Below are 16500 nucleotides of genomic sequence, written 5' to 3'. Positions count from 1 at the left end.
AGCATGGGGCCATATGTTGAATAAGGAGGATAAAAGGAAGTACTGACTAGCTGCTCCTTCAGTGAGCATTGCCTTTCCTGTGCACTAATTGAGGCAGGGGTTCTATGGGGGGAAAAAGAGTATGGGGTTAGATAATTAAATACTGTGTTATGATGCATATGCCCAAGGAGTCCCACATTAAGGTTGCATAGGCAACTTGAATTCTGGCACTTCCTAACTTCTGAATACTTGATTTTGCAATCTTACTGCTCTATTAATATAATGTTTTGTTTGTAATTGTGACAGGGTGTATAAATGCCACAGTGACCAGGCAAGGATAAATAAACTGTTTTGGGTGTGCTTTGTATGTCACGCCTGCAAGGCATATCAGGGCTGGAGAGAGAATGTAGAAGAGCCCAGGTCAGCTGGTGGTAGACCTGGAACAAGTCTAGTCTTCCGCTCCGGGAATGAAGGCAGGCCCTACTCTGGTGGCCATTACTTGGTACTGTAACAATCACGTGTGATTCTGTAAAAAGATGGAGAAATGAGTTGGCATCTGTGGAGTTGCAAAGAAGAAGGTTCTCAGACCAGCAGGGATGAGATTGTAGTGAGGAGGCATATAGGATAGAGGACTTCTGAAGTGTCTTGCAATACATCACCATGTTTAGGTTAGTGTAGGAACTAAGCAAGATTCTCAACATATCCACTTGGATAGCCACTTTATTATAGTGTTAAAACACAAGTAAGTTAATCTTCAACCCTAGTGAAACCAAACCTATAAGACTTCTATACAGAGAACCTGTCAAGAATGTTTTTTTTCACTGTGTAATATATTGGGATATTTTCAAAATGAAAGATCACCTGATAGGCAATCTAATGTCAATTGAAGTTTTTATTTGAAACCTGAACACAAATAGTATTTTGATGCTCTTTGATAGGGCACAATATTACTGGAAACTAAATGTCAACATGCCAGAGCTGCTCTCCCCTTTGCTGTCATGTAATACAGGCCAAAGAATTTGTCCTAGATCAGTTTGAATATTAAGGATTATTCATAGTCTGTATGGAACCTGCAGGAAACAGGGCTGCTCCTCCTACAACCCCCCCTCCACTCCCCGGCAAAAAAAATAAAAATAAAAATCAGAAATAAAAAATTCACCCACGATAAAGATCCGAGATCAAGATGTCTTTTATTATGATAACTTCGAGTTCAATTTATATTAAATATTCGTATGCACATATATAATGAGCTAAATGAGGGACTGCTGAATATGGGAAGCAATTAATTTCCCACCCCTCCATACAAAAAAGCAACTTTTTTAATATTTGGGAAGACATAGCACCTCAATGCAGTGAGATGGCTGTTGCTATAGCACCATGAAGAAACAGGAGAAGGAAAAAAGGGCTTGAGGAACATGAGAAGGAGCAGAATCAGATTTCTTTACTCACACAGAGTAGTACATTACTCTGTGAAGGGTCCTATTATTTTCAGGCTACAATACAACTGAACAGAGGTATCCAAGTATGGCCTCAGAGGAGTAAGCAGCCCTTATCTGGGTTGAATTTTCTCAAGGCAATGCTTTCTTATAGGGGAAAAAAAAGACAAAACCTCCACACTGACTAACAGACAGACAGTGATGCATGCAGCGAGAAGCATTAGGCAGGCTGAGCTGTAGTGCTTTGGTCAGTCCTTGGCTTTTCAGCGTTGTAACTAGACAGCCAGTGTAACAGTCAAATGGTTGCTTAGCAAGCTTCAAAAAACCCAGCAGAGGATGTTAACAACGTGTGCTGTCTGGCTTTTGAAGAAAATAGAGTTAAATAATTTTTAACTGAGACAGAGCTCTCACTCTTCAAGTGGGACCAAAAGTGTGGGGTTCTTGGTCTTGTTTTTTTGTGTGCAGCACCTCTGCCAATTTATCATTATAAAAATCTTAGTCCTTATGTGTGATGAACCAGAGCTCAATGAAATTAATGGGAGTCTTTCCATTGACTTCAGTGGGCATTGAATCAGTTCATATGGGCGTAAGGCAATAAACCTGCCAAATTATCAATAAAGGAGAGGAAGGGGGGCAGATTACCATCGTTTCAGTGCTGGTGGGGTGATTGTGCATTTTAACCATTTACACATGAAATCGCTTGATTTTTTTGCCTTCCCCCAAGAAGTGGGGTGTTCTCCAGGCACTGCTGAAACTTGAGAAAGGGCTTGTGCTTCTTGGGGGGAAGAGCAGCTAATTCAACTGCTGCAGGAAACCAGAGGACATTTTGGGTACAGGAGATGGGATGGGGAGCAAATGATGTCATTCTCTTTGGAGGGGATTAGGGAGCAGACAGATCCTCACAAGCTTTGGGTGGCTGTTTTTTCCTTTCCTGTGAAAAACAGATCAGCCTGTTCTCTGCTCCTCCCTGCTCCCACACCAGATCTGGAAAAGGGGAGAGGAGGACTCTACTGTATCTGCCCTTCCCACCAGGCCTGGGAGTGGGGGATGAAGAGCCCCTGGATCTGAAGGAGGAGCAGATGTGAGGCTGTGGAATGAGCAGAATTGATGTGGGTACTGGGAGGGGATCAGAATTTACATGGGGGTTGCATAGTTAGTTGCTGGATTGAGAGGGCCAGAGTTGATTAGGACTTGGGGAGAGGGAAGCTCCACACCACCAGGCATCCAGCAAGAGCCAAAATCATCTTTCTTAATGAATTTGGTGGCAGTGGCAACACTCATTTGATATACACATACTGGATACAGGCAGGGAATCTTCAAAGGTCAAAAGACAGTCCAAAAAAGACAATATTTTCCCCCGAAAATCTAATGATTTGGGGGCCAATCTCAGTTTTTCTGAATCTGACTCCTGATTTTTGAACTCCTGGGTTTGGCAAAACTGTACATTCATGGGAGAGGAAGGAAAGGAAAATGCAGACCCACTTCTGGCAACAGCAAGAAAAGGGAAATAAAAATGCATATAGATGTGTTTGTAAAAATGGAGACTTTCCAAAATCCCAATACAAGTTCAGAACCAGTCTTAAGAAGGCATGAGATGAACCTATCCCTGAAATAAATATTTTATATCAAAGTTATAGTATGTTGGGTTTTTTGTTTTTTTTTAAATCACCTTGTCATTTCTTTAAAATTATTTATAAATCTCACCTTCATAATTATTGGAGCAGCTATTTCAACTTCTATATACAATTGCTCTGGCTATCTTTTGCATCGTTATCTGGTACATACTGTCTACGCAGGCTCAATTGTGAGTGCAACATGGAAGGCTAAGTAGATTATCCTAACTGCTCAAAACTTAATTCTAATAGGTTGCATATTTTATTTTCAGGAGTTATGAGACCCTCCCCCATCCCCTGCACATCTACACTCTCAACAGAGAGGAGTCCCACCCACTGGGACATGATCCCCCTTTGGTGTCCCAGCTCCATGGAGTTAGATGGGTAAGGTGCAGCAGACATAGGGAAGGAGGGGATATATCAAGGTTGCCAGTTAGATTCCTCTGGATACTGTGTCCCTCCTTTCCCTCCCACAGCTCCCCAAACCTATGGGAGAAAGTAGCATATTAATAAAGCTTGAAACTTCACACCGTGGAATCCTGGGTTAAGATTTCCATATAAAAAGAAAGCCATTAGAAGTCTGTAACAAGAAGTTTTACTGGCCCTACAGAAGCCAGGAACTACACTATACATTCTTGATTGCCATCTACTGGCACTTTATCCACTAACTCTTTGTATATTTATAGATACCTAATCTATACATTGCTCCTGTAACAGCTTCCATATTGGGCATAACAGTGGCCAGAGTGGTCTTACAGTTGTGGCACCAGATTGAGATGAAGGAGACCCAGCTCACAAGCTCAGTCAAGTCACTTATGGTTTCTCCTTGCCTCAGTTCCTCATTTGTGAAATGTGGGGAAATGATACTTATTTCACTGAAACACTGACTTAGGGATGAAAACACCATTTAAGTGGAAGGTCTTGCTTTCACTTAAATCCAGCATTTTATCACCATAGCCAGGAAAAAGCAACAGCAACAAAAAGTGGGAAATAATTTTTGTCTCGCTCTGGGTGCATCTACATTTAAGCTGGGAGGTGTGATTCCTAGTTTGCATAGATATATCGGCACTAAAAATAGCAGAGTACCCGGGATACTATGGGCAGCAGGTTGGGCTAGTTGTTTAAATACATGCCCACCCAGATTTCTTGAGTACGTTCTCAGACAGCTAGCCTGAGCCATGGCCTATGCCATGTCGACTACACTGGTATTTGTTGTGTGCTAGCTTGAGCAAAGCCAGAGTGGCTGTGGCTGTATGAGCCGGCAATCACACCTCTCAGCTCAAATAAAGATGTATCTCAAGTTCTCTCTGGAGATGTAACGGGTAAAATGCAGCACTCCAAAGCCCCGGTGAAGTGGCGCAAGTAAGCAGAGTACCACACAATAGAGCGTGACCTAGACCAGTGATTCCCAACCTTTTTGAGTGAAGGATCCAGTAATTAACACTAGGTAAAACAAGAGCACCCCCCGACTCACCTTCTCACTAGCCATTAAACACATATAACTCCTATAAATGCATATAATAATAATAAATTACTCTTACCTGAGTAAGAAGCTAAGTCCTCCCTGGCACAGTCACCACCACATGCACCGTGTGGCCCCGACTCTTCCAGTCCCTCATGGACTGAGGGTAATGGAGGTGGTGGGCGCTGGCGGGGCTGCTCCAGGCCCCCACTGGCCGACACGGGGCTCAGGGGGGACTGCTTCTCTGCTCCAGCCGATGAGGAGCTCAGGGGGGCTGTCCCCACCAGTGTGAGGCTTGTGGGACTAAATGACCTCAATATTACTGAAGCCTCATGGACCACCTGTAATCTTTGGTGCCCCCCTATGGGCGTTGTGCACCACAGGTTGGGAACCATTGCTCTAGACAGAATTTCAGACAAACTATATATTTCTTGCCATATGTGATGATTTAAATGCAGAGGGCTTTTCTCCTCTTATTCAGAAGTAATGCAATTTTTAGTAAAATATGAACCACCAATCCATCTAGCAACATCTCAGCTAGAATTTCTAAACCAGAAAGTAATAGAAAACATGTTTACCTTCAAATGCCTTAAACACATTCATACAGTCTGATTGGTTTCAACAGGCACCGCTCCAAAAGACTTAAGGGAAAGGGTTTGTGGAAGTCCATCAGACTGGCCTCATTTGCATTTAAATGTATATTTGCAAAAAGAGTGTAATTTTCTGGATTTTTGATAAAGTTACCAAAGGCTGTATTTGAGAGTATCAAAAAAGGAAAGCACATGCCATATTCCCGGCTGTACAGTAATGGGAGAGGTACATTTCCTACATAAACTTGCATGTAGGTCAGGAAAAAAATAATATTGCATAGCACTTATAGCTCATTATAGTTCATATCTCAGTTCATTAACTATTCACTAAACTTCACCACTGTTCTCTCTGTGGAGAATGGCAATGGAAATGATGTCTGCAGCAGGCAGGGATGCAAAGAATCCCTTTGCCTGGGTTCTTCACAGCTTGCCTGCTAGCATATTGGAAATGATGCATTTCACTAAATTGGGAACTCTGGTGGCTCCCTCCAGTCTATTATGGATTTGCCACTCACTCAATATAACAGTCCCTGGGAGTGTTACCTCTGAAATCTCTTTTCTTCAAAATTGTTTTCCTCTGACATGTACACATGTTATTGAAAGGGTCTCCCTGGGTACTGGGCTGATGGCTATGAACCGTTTGCTTTGAAGAATAACATGCTGTATTAGAATCGTATGGACTTTGCAAACTAATATAAAGGGTGTGTGGTGTGGAGAGGAAGAAATTAGTTCAAAAATTGACCATCAGCCTTCCAAGTGACACTTTTCAATAAAAAGAGATTAAGAGGGTTTGGGGGTTTGTTTGTTTTGTTTTACAGACAGGGTAGCAGATAAGAAATGGATTATCCTGGTTTTTAAAATTATCCAATTTATTCTTTTAGTAGAAAGCTGATCTGCTTACAATGTACAAGATCTCACATAGGAAACCAAACAGATGTCCCTAAAATAGTACTTTTCCCCTTTAAATTTGTGCAAGCATATTGTATTATGTCGTCTTATCAGAACATATTGCCACTCATTTATAGCACATGCTCTGTCTATATTTGGCTTAAGTGGGACATCCACCCCTCTTACTTCCTTGTCAGATTAGTGATTGGGAGAAATCTAACCTGTTATCAGATTTTTTTCAATGATTTTCAAGAAAAAACTAATGCTTTAGTCTTCATACCCATTATAGTCCATTTGCTTTTTTTATGATTCCTTTCTTTTTTGTCTTATTTGCTATTTACAGAAATATGAACTACTATACATTTTTTCTCCTTTTTCACCAGTTCTTCTTACTCTTTTGAATGTCGTGTTGACACTCAGAGCAAAGTTTTCAGTCCCCAAGACCTAAAGTTAAGTGAGTTTCCTTGCCTGCCATGCACCTTGCACCTCTGCCAATTTATCATTATGAAAATCTTAGTTATTATGTGTGATGAACTTGATCCAGAGCTCAGTGAAATTAATGGGAGTCTTTCCATTGACTTCAGTGGGCATTGTATCAGGTCATATGAACATAAGGCAATAAACCTGCCAAATTATCAATAAAGGAGAGGAAGGGGGGCAGATTACCATCGTTCCAGTGCTGGTGGGGTGATTGTGCATTTTAACAATTTACACATAAAATCACTTGATTTTTTTTTTGCCTTCCCCCAAGAAGTGGGGTTTTCTCCAGGCACTGCTGAAATTTGAGAAAGGGCTTGTGCTTCTTCTATCCCTCTGGAAGACTATCTGTAGTCATGGGCAAAATGATATGACTCCCAAAGGGCTGACAGCACTGAATGTAGGATAGACACAACATGCTTTTATCTTACCAGTAGGAGGTTCAGTCCTGCATATGGAACCACAAATTACTTTAATGGAAGTTGAGTTGATGCAGGGATTACAGGTTTGAACATAGTGAGTGTTTTCATGTGCCTTCAGTTTTTCCATGTGTGTAAGCCTGTGTTTCTGATATTCTTTGGCATTGTTATGTAGACTACTGAGGCATTTTGGGGATCACTCAGACTGGTAAGGGGTTCTGTCACCATCTGCCCTGTGACTTGGGTGCCTTTATGCTGTGCAGTTCTGGCTCAATTCTCTGACATCAGTAGCCTTCCCACAAGCACAAGGTCTCACCCTGGCTTCCACCAGTCTATTTACTCACTTCGGGATGACACAACAGCCCTTCCAGTCTGAGTTGCTAGTCTCTTTTCCCCAGCTCTTAACTGTCGGTCACTCACTGTTCCCTTCTGGTTCAACACCCTCAAAAGTGTGAAACAACCACCCAAGTACCAGATAGCTTTGATACATACACTTACAGAGACCATGCCAGAGACCTGCTTGGGATAAAAATAAATACGTTTATTTAATAGAAAAAACTCAGTTTTGAAGGATAGTAAGGGGAAGCAAATATATACAAGTTACACAGAAATAAAAATGAAGATGCAACCTAAAGCTTTACACTTCCATATTAGATACAATCCCTTTTCAGATACAAGTAACCTAATGTATTCTAACCATTGCCTTTCATAACCCCCGACTATAGGGGGAATCCAGTGTTTACAGACAGCCTCCCACCTAGACACAGTTCCTTCATTTTTGGATTAAAAATCGTCAAACCCAAACTTGTTCTTAAAAGGCGTTTTGTTTTCCTTAGTCCCTGGTGACTCATGGTTTATTCAGAGTGGGGAAATTCCCTTTTGCTTGATAGCTTGGATGTTTCAATGTCTTCCCATTAACTCTAATGGCCCATCATAGTTTTTTCATGAGCTGGACAATGGATGGTTACTAGGAACTAGTTTAGTGTAAACATCTGGCTTGGGAGGTGCCCCTCCCTGCTGTGAGGCATAGTTGAGGTTGTAGGATAGGTTATGAGCAGAATCACATAATAACCAAGTTTAGAACATTACAAGCTTGCCTAAAAAACCTTACTCAGGCTACTTTTATGATACAATAATGTGGAATAAAATCAGTTGGTTCATTTTTGAAGTTTGAACATGTTCTCTGCTTGAGATATCTGAACCCTGATTGTCACCGCTACAAACCAGAACATGATGTTTATGTATACAACCTCACTTATGTTATTTCCCTGTAAGGTATCGCATTTAATGAAAAGTAATCTATTGTTAAATGTTCCATTTGATTTGATTCAATTGCTAGGGCCTTTTTTCTTTTCTTTTCTTTTCTTTTCTTTTCTTTTAAGCCATAGTGAAATTACCGAACTATGAAGTAGTTTTGCTGAAGATATTAATACATTATTTATTTGGTTATTGATGTCTTAATTGATCAGCTTTGTGCCTCTGTAACTTCAATTCTATGCTAACTTTACAGTGCAGCCTTGCTGTATGGGCCTTTTGTACTTCAGATGTAACTTAATGCTGAAACTATTAAACGTTGCAGTAAAATGCAAGCTCGGCTAGCAGACTGAGAAGATGGATATTGACTAAGTGGTGCATCACTGGAACCAGACATTCGGACTCCCTGATGTTTTAATTTTTTATTTAATTTTTTGATAATGTAGCACAGTTGCAGCTGTATGTCTCAGGCAGGGAAAAAGGGAAAAATGACAATCTGATCCATTAGGGAGTTTGATATTTAAAATAAAGAAATAAATCAGAAAAACCAGTAAGAAGATACAAACATCCAAAATCCTCCCCAGATATAAGCAATGTGATGGGGTATTATCGTCCAGTAATAAGAGACAGTGACAGACAAAATTAAGTAAAAGAATTTTAAAATTAAGTTCTAGCATGGCTCTGATTAGTATGCTTTCATTTACTTTTAGAATGTAAATATATAGAGAATGGGCCCAAGTTGCCACCAGATTTCAAGCATTCCAAGTTCGTGTGCAGTCTTGATCCGGGATTTTGGACAAGACCTGCTGTACTGATCTATGTTATATAGAACTATATTTTAGTGAACCTTTTTCCAAAATATGGACCTGATTTGATCCAACTTGTCTCTCAAATTTCATGTGAGGATGGATTGGAATCAATATTTTTCTTCACGCCCATCTCTCTCTCTTTCTGTGTGTGTGTGTGTGTGTGTGTGTGTGTGTGTGCGCGCGCGCGCGCGCGCGTTTAGTGGATATAGCTTTACAGTTTTGAGGACTCAGTCTATCGTGACTCTATCATGTCAGAGCCTTCTGACATTGATCCAGGGAAATACTTAAAGATAGGACTTATTCTATTCATTTACATAGTGCTGTGTCAATTTACATTAGCTGATGATCTGGCTCCATTATGTGTGCACACAGTGTCTGGAGAAAATAGCAAATTAGGTGTTATTGTTGAAGGCATCTGACTGATATTTCAGGTGTCAATTATATTCTGAGGATTTCCTCTCCCTTGTCCTATATTTCCCCCCACCTGGTTCCATCCTGCTTCATGAGGGTGAGAGACAATGGGCCTTATTTGGATGGCTGTGATGCATATATTTCATCTTATACTGAGCCCCCAAGATACTACATTGATGTTGTCTCTAGAAATACAGAGATAGATGGATCTGAAGTAGGTGATCACTGATCTGCACAGTTAAGGCTGAGCCAATCTGAAATGTCTTATTTCTGTGTGTTCTGTTGCAGCTTTCCAATAATTTTATTTATGTACAAATCCGGTTTTCAGCTGCTAAAATTGTGCTATTTAGATGAGACTGTTTTCATTTTTTGTTCCTAGCATTACATGCTGTTCTTTCCTCCTTCCCCCCCCCCCCAACCTGCCCCCCCCAGAATGTAAGTGTAAGCTAGAGTGGTGACAGCTTTAATGAAAATTCACTTGGTATAAGCTAGTTTTCTGTATTATAGAAAAAGTCAGGCTAGGAAAGAGACAGAGATGTAATATACTAGTCTCCTATGAAAGCCATCAGAAGCTTTGCAGGCCAGGATGGCCTTGCAAAGGAAATAATAGAGAGAGGCATCATCACAGAGGACAAAAGACCTGCAGAGCTACTCAACTCTAGCTATTGCCCACTTTTTATTATTTTACATTGAACTGAACCTGCAGGATTGTACTGTGTTCTCGGAGAAAAAAAGTGATAGTGAGAAGGAGAGGACAAGCAGGATTCTGCTCAGGACTTTAATTAAGTTTTATTTATTTCATATTGAGGACTGACTCAGTGGAAGATTTGCTATCTGAGCTCATAGAAGAGAACAATAGAGGTACAGCAAAAGAGCCACTCAGTAGATTGCTGGCTTTTGAGGGAGGGAGAGAGAGCGCTGGAGGAAGACAAGCTGCAGAGCTGACCTGCCAGAGAGAGAAATGTAGGGAGCACAAGCTGAGCTCGGCTGTGGCTGAGATAAGTGAGTGATGCTTGAACAGAGAGGGTGGAAACGTCCTTTCCTTCAGCATTAGGCATGCCTGTCATTGCCCCCATTGTACAGAATCATATTGATTGTCCCAGTGTCAGTAGCTGAGAATACAATACGGCATCTTACTTCACACCAGATAGTTGTGAATGAGTTCCTAGAAAAACTAAGCGCCAGAGAACAATTGGTTGTGCCTAAGGCCCCCAATTCAGGAAAGCCCTTAAGCTTGCGTTTAAGTCTCATTGACTTCAGTGGGATTTAAGCATACGTTTAAGAGCTTTTCTGAACAGAGATGCTTTCCTAACCTGGGCCTAATAGCTCACACACTTTGTCTTTTCAGTGATTCTACAGCTTTGGCTCTGTGAAGGTTGCAGGATCAGGTTCACTGTAAGTGTCTTTCAATGAGAAGTGTGAAGTGCCTGCATTTCCAGTGCTTTAAACCTTGCATAGTAACTTGTACAAGGTAAGTGTAAAATGCTGCTGTTCTGCACTGACTTAGTGCTCACTGGTCCTCATTGTTTTTTTTTCTCTGGCCTTCTTGCATGGCTTTCCTGGCATACAAGGACCAGAAATCCAGTAGAACTTGCCAGCTGGGAATTCCTTTTTGTCAGGGACATCCTCAGGTGTTGTAGAGCACGTGTAATGTAGAAGTGCCTTGTACATGGACTTCCAGATTCCTATAATGCACAATATTGTCCTAAGACTTAGAATTAAAATATTAGCAATTTATAAAAGGTAATGTCTATTTCTAGGTCCTGTTGTGTCATTCGAATCCATGCAGACAGAACCCTATGGTTTCCTGGAGCCTCACTGACTCCTATGAGTCTCCATGTGAGTGCCAGGGTCAGTAGCATGGATCTTATTAAAGGATCAGGGACTAAGATTATTGTGAGAATACAAAATCTGCTATTATGTAAATATGAAGGGTTTGTACTTCCTGTTCTATGTATTTTTGTATGTAATGGTTACTTTGCCTATGTATCCACAAAGCCAAAAAAGATTTGACATTTTATTTTTTCTTTCATTTCACAATTATTTTCTAGATGTAAGATGTACAAAACATCTTAACCCTGGACGGCTAGCTCCACAAAGGGAAATGCGGTGCAGTGCCATTAAAATTGCAAGTCTCCAAAGGAGGCATGGTTATCAGGAGATACATACATCACTTAGTTATCACAAGATGTGCAGGGTGCAGACTCGCATCTTTTTATTCCACTAGGGTTTTGATTAATTTCATGATAACTTTATCCCTTATTGCTCTTTGAGGCAATGGGTTGAATATTTTTTTATGTTACAAGAAGATAAAATTTGCAGCTCACACTGTGGATATAATTTAAAACTGAACAAAATGACTCATACAGGCTCTATATGTCTGCTGTGGAATTTTACAGTGATATCACTTTTTATGGATTCTGATTTACGTAAGCAATAACGTGACGTTGTCTTGAGGTGTGAACATGAAACTGGGAACTAGAAACATAATGTTCTAATCCTGCCTCCCATAGAGATTTTTATCTGAATTTGGGTTAGTCGCTTAGCCTGTGTGTTTCTGTTCCCCTATGTATAAATATGGGAATTCCCATAGTTTGTGCAAACTGATATTGTGCACCCCTATATTCATACCCTCCACAGTGTTGTAGTAATATTGGGACAAAATTATGTCTCGTGAGGTATCATTTGAAAACTGATAGCTCACTGGTCCACAACATCGCAGAGAAATGCACGTAGCAACAGTATATGCAAAGTCATGAATTCCCCTTATATGATGTTAGCACGTGTTCAAATCCATGTAGCCCTGACTAGGCAGAAGTTGTTAAACAGGTCAGTCCTAACCAAAGATGTGTGTTTACCTCCATTTACATATACGTGGTAAAAAGGGTCCTTGGAGTGTAGGATGTGCTATATTGATGGAATAGAGAGTGTCGGATTTGAAGGACTCTGTATACATTGGGCATGAGAATGGAGTACTTTTAAGGTTTTTATTATGGACTATTTTGAACTGTTTTTTGGTAATATACTGATCCCACACAGGGTGTTAATGAATCATGAAAGCTTGTGTGGAGTTACTGAGATTTCTGAAGGAGAGAAAGTGAGGCAGATGGGCCTGTTCTCTTACAGCCTGTCTTATGACAAACCTAAAGTTAAGACTGAAGATGTATGATTATAACAAGTAAATAGGAAGAGCCTGAGCTGACAGTGAGAAAAGTATTATAAGCAGTGGTCACAGCACAGCACAGCACCTACCTGTCTGTTCAGTTTGTAATATAAATAGTAAGGGATGATATCTGGAGTGCGTCACGGAAGTTACAAAATAGCTGTTTTCATGTTCTATTAACAGGTTCCAATGGATAGGTGCCTGGTGAGGTTATTTTATACTTCTCCAAATCCATATTAGATTACTATACTATTTCTGTACATATAAGCAGACATAATAACACGGTATACAAATAACTGGAGCTGGTAAAATAAAACAATGCTGAGAGATTTTCATGAGGAATTTTCAAAATATTTTCTGCAGAACATCCCTCCCACACTTTTTAATGTTTTCCCCTCTTTTCTTTCCCACGACTCCCCTTTCTAGTGGCAAAATTAAAAAGAGAAAACAAGAAAGAAAAAGAGGTGGGATTAAAAATAAATCTGGGGGGGAAAAAAAAACTTCTGAAAAAAAAAAAGGCTACTTTACACCAAGAATGTCTTGGATATTTTTTTGACAATCTATACATATAAGCATTTGCAGGCTTCCAGAATTTGGGCATCTGCTATGAATAGAAGATCTGCTAATCCTTCTGTTTAATCACTGTAAACTCCAGATTTTGGTTCTGTCTACAAAGTAACTGGAACAATTTAGCTGAGATGCTGATCTCCAAGTTCACTGCAGGGGTATTGCACATAGAAACAGAGAATTATTTGTCTGTGTTAATTAATAATCTTGCCTTATAAAGTTCAAAATCATCTTGTTTTACTGACTTATTTCATAATTCAGGTTGAACAGATTCAGATTAATCAGTCTCTCTGAATTCTATGCAAGTATTTGTCTTTTTTTTTTATGTCGACATTTCTCAGATGTCTTATTTCATCCCATTTGAGTTTGAAATTTGCTATGATAATTTCTTGGTGGTTTACATGAGGATTCTTATGCTTGCTATGGGAGGCTGAAAAGCAAACATTTCTGCCAGAAAAAATAATACAGTTTTGGAATCCTGAACTTCCAGGATATAACTATAAGAAGTCACCACCAGTTCTAAGAGTGCCTGCAGAGAATTGTTTTAAATGGCTTGCATTTCTCCATTTCCTTTTGAGGCTTGTGATGCTGATTAATTGAACTCTGAGTAATTTTAACAGTGTCTTATGATTTGTTCCTATGAAAAAGAGAAGGAACAACACTGGACATATGGTATAGATTTTTTTTTCTGGTTGGATTATTTATTTAATGGATTTATAAACAGGACAGGGCACATATAAAATGTTGTAGGTTTCACATAAATGCATGCAGTTATTTTCCCTGTGCGGAGTCTTATAACCTAATTTTGCACTTCTGATTGTTTGCTTGATTTTATGCTTATTTGCTATCTGCTGTGCTTTTATTTTGTCAAGGAGAAGTGTGAAATAGGAGTAACCTGGAGTCACATTCTGACTCAAGCATCCCATTTTGCTTTTAGAATTCCCAGAATTAATAGTGTGTCAACACGTAGCAGGAGAAAGGAAAGGTAGAAGCTGTACTCCACCTCGTAGAAGCAAGAACATAGTTGTGTAGTTTTAATCTATATAGCATCATTAAACTATAAAGATCTGAGCTTGTAACATGCATTGTTTAAGTACTCTAGCAGTCTGTTTCTTAAATCCTTGGGAGACCCACCCCATTGTTTTTATTAAGATTTGTGCAATGTAGTGTACAAATAGGCTCACCGACAACAATTCCGGGACCCAGGGCAGAACAGTCAATGCCCCCCCTAAAAAAGGGATGGCTCAAGTCCGAGTGGGCGTCAGTCGAAAGTTTTTACTTATTTATTATATGCCATGCAGGTTCCCAGGCAGATGAGGAGGCAGTATCTGCGACTCAGCTTCCCGGGTCCCTTGGACTCTCCAGGGAGATTACTGATGAACCTGAGAAGCTGGGTATCAGATAACACCTACTCAGCTGCCTGGGACCCTGCAAGATGCATAACAAATAAGCTCTGCTCAGGGGAGCGGTGGAGAGCTGAGTGGTGGGGGTCTTGGGAGAAGGGCTATGTGGAGGAGAGAAGGATATGTATCTATCCTCCCATCTGTCTGGTCCCTTTAAAATAGCTAGGCCCTTGGGCAATTGTCCCATTTGTTCCCCCCTCCCCCCCCCATTGACGGCCCCTTGTATATATCTATTCTTGCCACCGGGCCAGGTTGGGATAATCAACGGAAAGCAGAATGTGGGTTCACAGAATTGTGTAATTTAAAGCTGACAGTCACAAACAAGGGAGAAATGAACAATTCACTTAAAATGGAAAACAGCTATGCAGATTGCAAAGTATCTTTGGTATATGGGGTGCGGGGAGGCAGCTTCCATTAAGATTCTGCTTTTATAAATGAAGCTCATGTGTACGGAAAGATATTAGCTGTTACTTTCATGCTTCCTTGCAGTATCATTTTCCTTCTTTTTGATTAGATGCTGATGCATAAAAATGGTAGGGATTTGTTGTTTTAAATATGCTCTTATTTTACATTATAAATAACTGCCTTCCATAGTATAATATTCCTAAATCCTTCAACTTTCTTGAAGGAAAAGAGATACTGGATATTTATATAATCAAATTAAACTGATCTTGAGGCAAGGAACACATCAACTCACACTGGAATCTAAAGAATGGGTTTTTAATAAGATTTGATTTCACAAACCGAGCTTGAATTTGCATCTTGACTGCCTATCATAAGGTACTTTGTTCCATATGTGGGCAATCAAATTGATACACAGGCATCAAAGCACCTATTTGGGGGCATTTCAGTGTTGATTTGAGCAAGCAAGTGATATATTGTGCACTGGGGCTTAGGTTTCCGCGTTTGAAAATTGGACCCACAGTAATATTTTTAAATGATGTACTTTTTTTTTAATGAGTCAGGGATGGCTCATAGTTTTAAATGTCATATCACCCGCATTGAGACAACTACCCAACATTACAAGTGTTTCATGATTCTACTCTGTGATGTTTATGAAGTGGCCGTATAAAATCCAATATGGTGCCCATTCTTGGATCTGTATGTTGATGGAAGTTTTGTATAGACAATTGACTGGTCACTTTTCTCTGAGCTAGGTCCTGTATCCTTGCTTAATTGTCATTCCTATTAAAGTCAATAGGGACTGTGTGACAACAGAAAAAGTCCTCTGGATTTGCCCCTAACTTGGAGATGGTTCTACAATTGCTGGTGATCTAGATAATAATGCTGAACCCTCCACTGGTGTCTGTTACAGCAAGCAACCCTCCAGTCCCTTCTTAAATCCATTACAATCACCGGTCTGTGGCTAGTGACTCTCGGTTATGCAGCTTTAATCTTGGAACTGTATGGATGTGTGTCTCTTATGCAGAATTTTCAAAGTCTCATCACAGAAGAAATTGGGGGAAACACTGGTACACACAAGAGACAGCCAATGTAAATGTTTAATGGAAAAATGACATCTCCAAGTACACGGGAACTTTAAAGGGTCCAATTCTGCTCTCAAGTACTTATAGTCGTAAAATAATTAGTGGGATGGCTTCACCAGTAACGTTAGGGTCTGCATTCAGTGGGAATATGCAAGGTCCTGAGGTGCTCCTGAGACAGCTTGTGTGCCTGCAATTGTGTTAACTTCCATATGAATTGAGATGCAACACTCAGCACCTTGCAGGATTGGGCTCTAACAGTAAAGAGGCCTAGTTCTGGTTAAAGGAAGTAGATGAGCACTCATTTTCTAAAACTGCCTCTGACTGACACTGTTGCCAAGTATATAGTTTTACATGAATGAATATAATGAGCCCTGCACCCCCATAACAGGGAGGATTTTAGATTGAGCACTGAACGTTGTGATTTAAGGCCTCTCTTTACAATGGAATGAACTGAAACACTGAATCCCAATAGGCTGAGATTTGGGGATTAGATCTGAACGTTGTCGTTTAAGCCCACCTCTTATGTGCATATGTACAAATTG

At 40.2% G+C, this 16500-nt stretch overlaps 1 long non-coding RNA gene across 1 annotated transcript in view; it reads left to right on the top strand.

Moving 5' to 3' along the window:
* The window catches only part of LOC137153992 (uncharacterized), a 268748-nt gene that overhangs the window by 45418 nt on the left and 206830 nt on the right, over positions 1-16500 (top strand). The window contains exon 2 of the long non-coding RNA XR_010920007.1: positions 10687-10809. This is a non-coding gene — a long non-coding RNA (uncharacterized lncRNA). The remainder of the gene's footprint in view (positions 1-10686; positions 10810-16500) is intronic.

The sequence above is a fragment of the Emydura macquarii genome, unplaced genomic scaffold (assembly GCF_026122565.2).
Source record: "Emydura macquarii macquarii isolate MOO-44397 ecotype Brisbane River unplaced genomic scaffold, CSIRO-AGI_Emac_v2 contig_1253, whole genome shotgun sequence".
Lineage (NCBI taxonomy): Eukaryota > Metazoa > Chordata > Testudines > Chelidae > Emydura > Emydura macquarii.
Note: the sequence above shows the minus strand (reverse complement) of the source record. Positions and strands in the feature narration are given on the sequence as shown.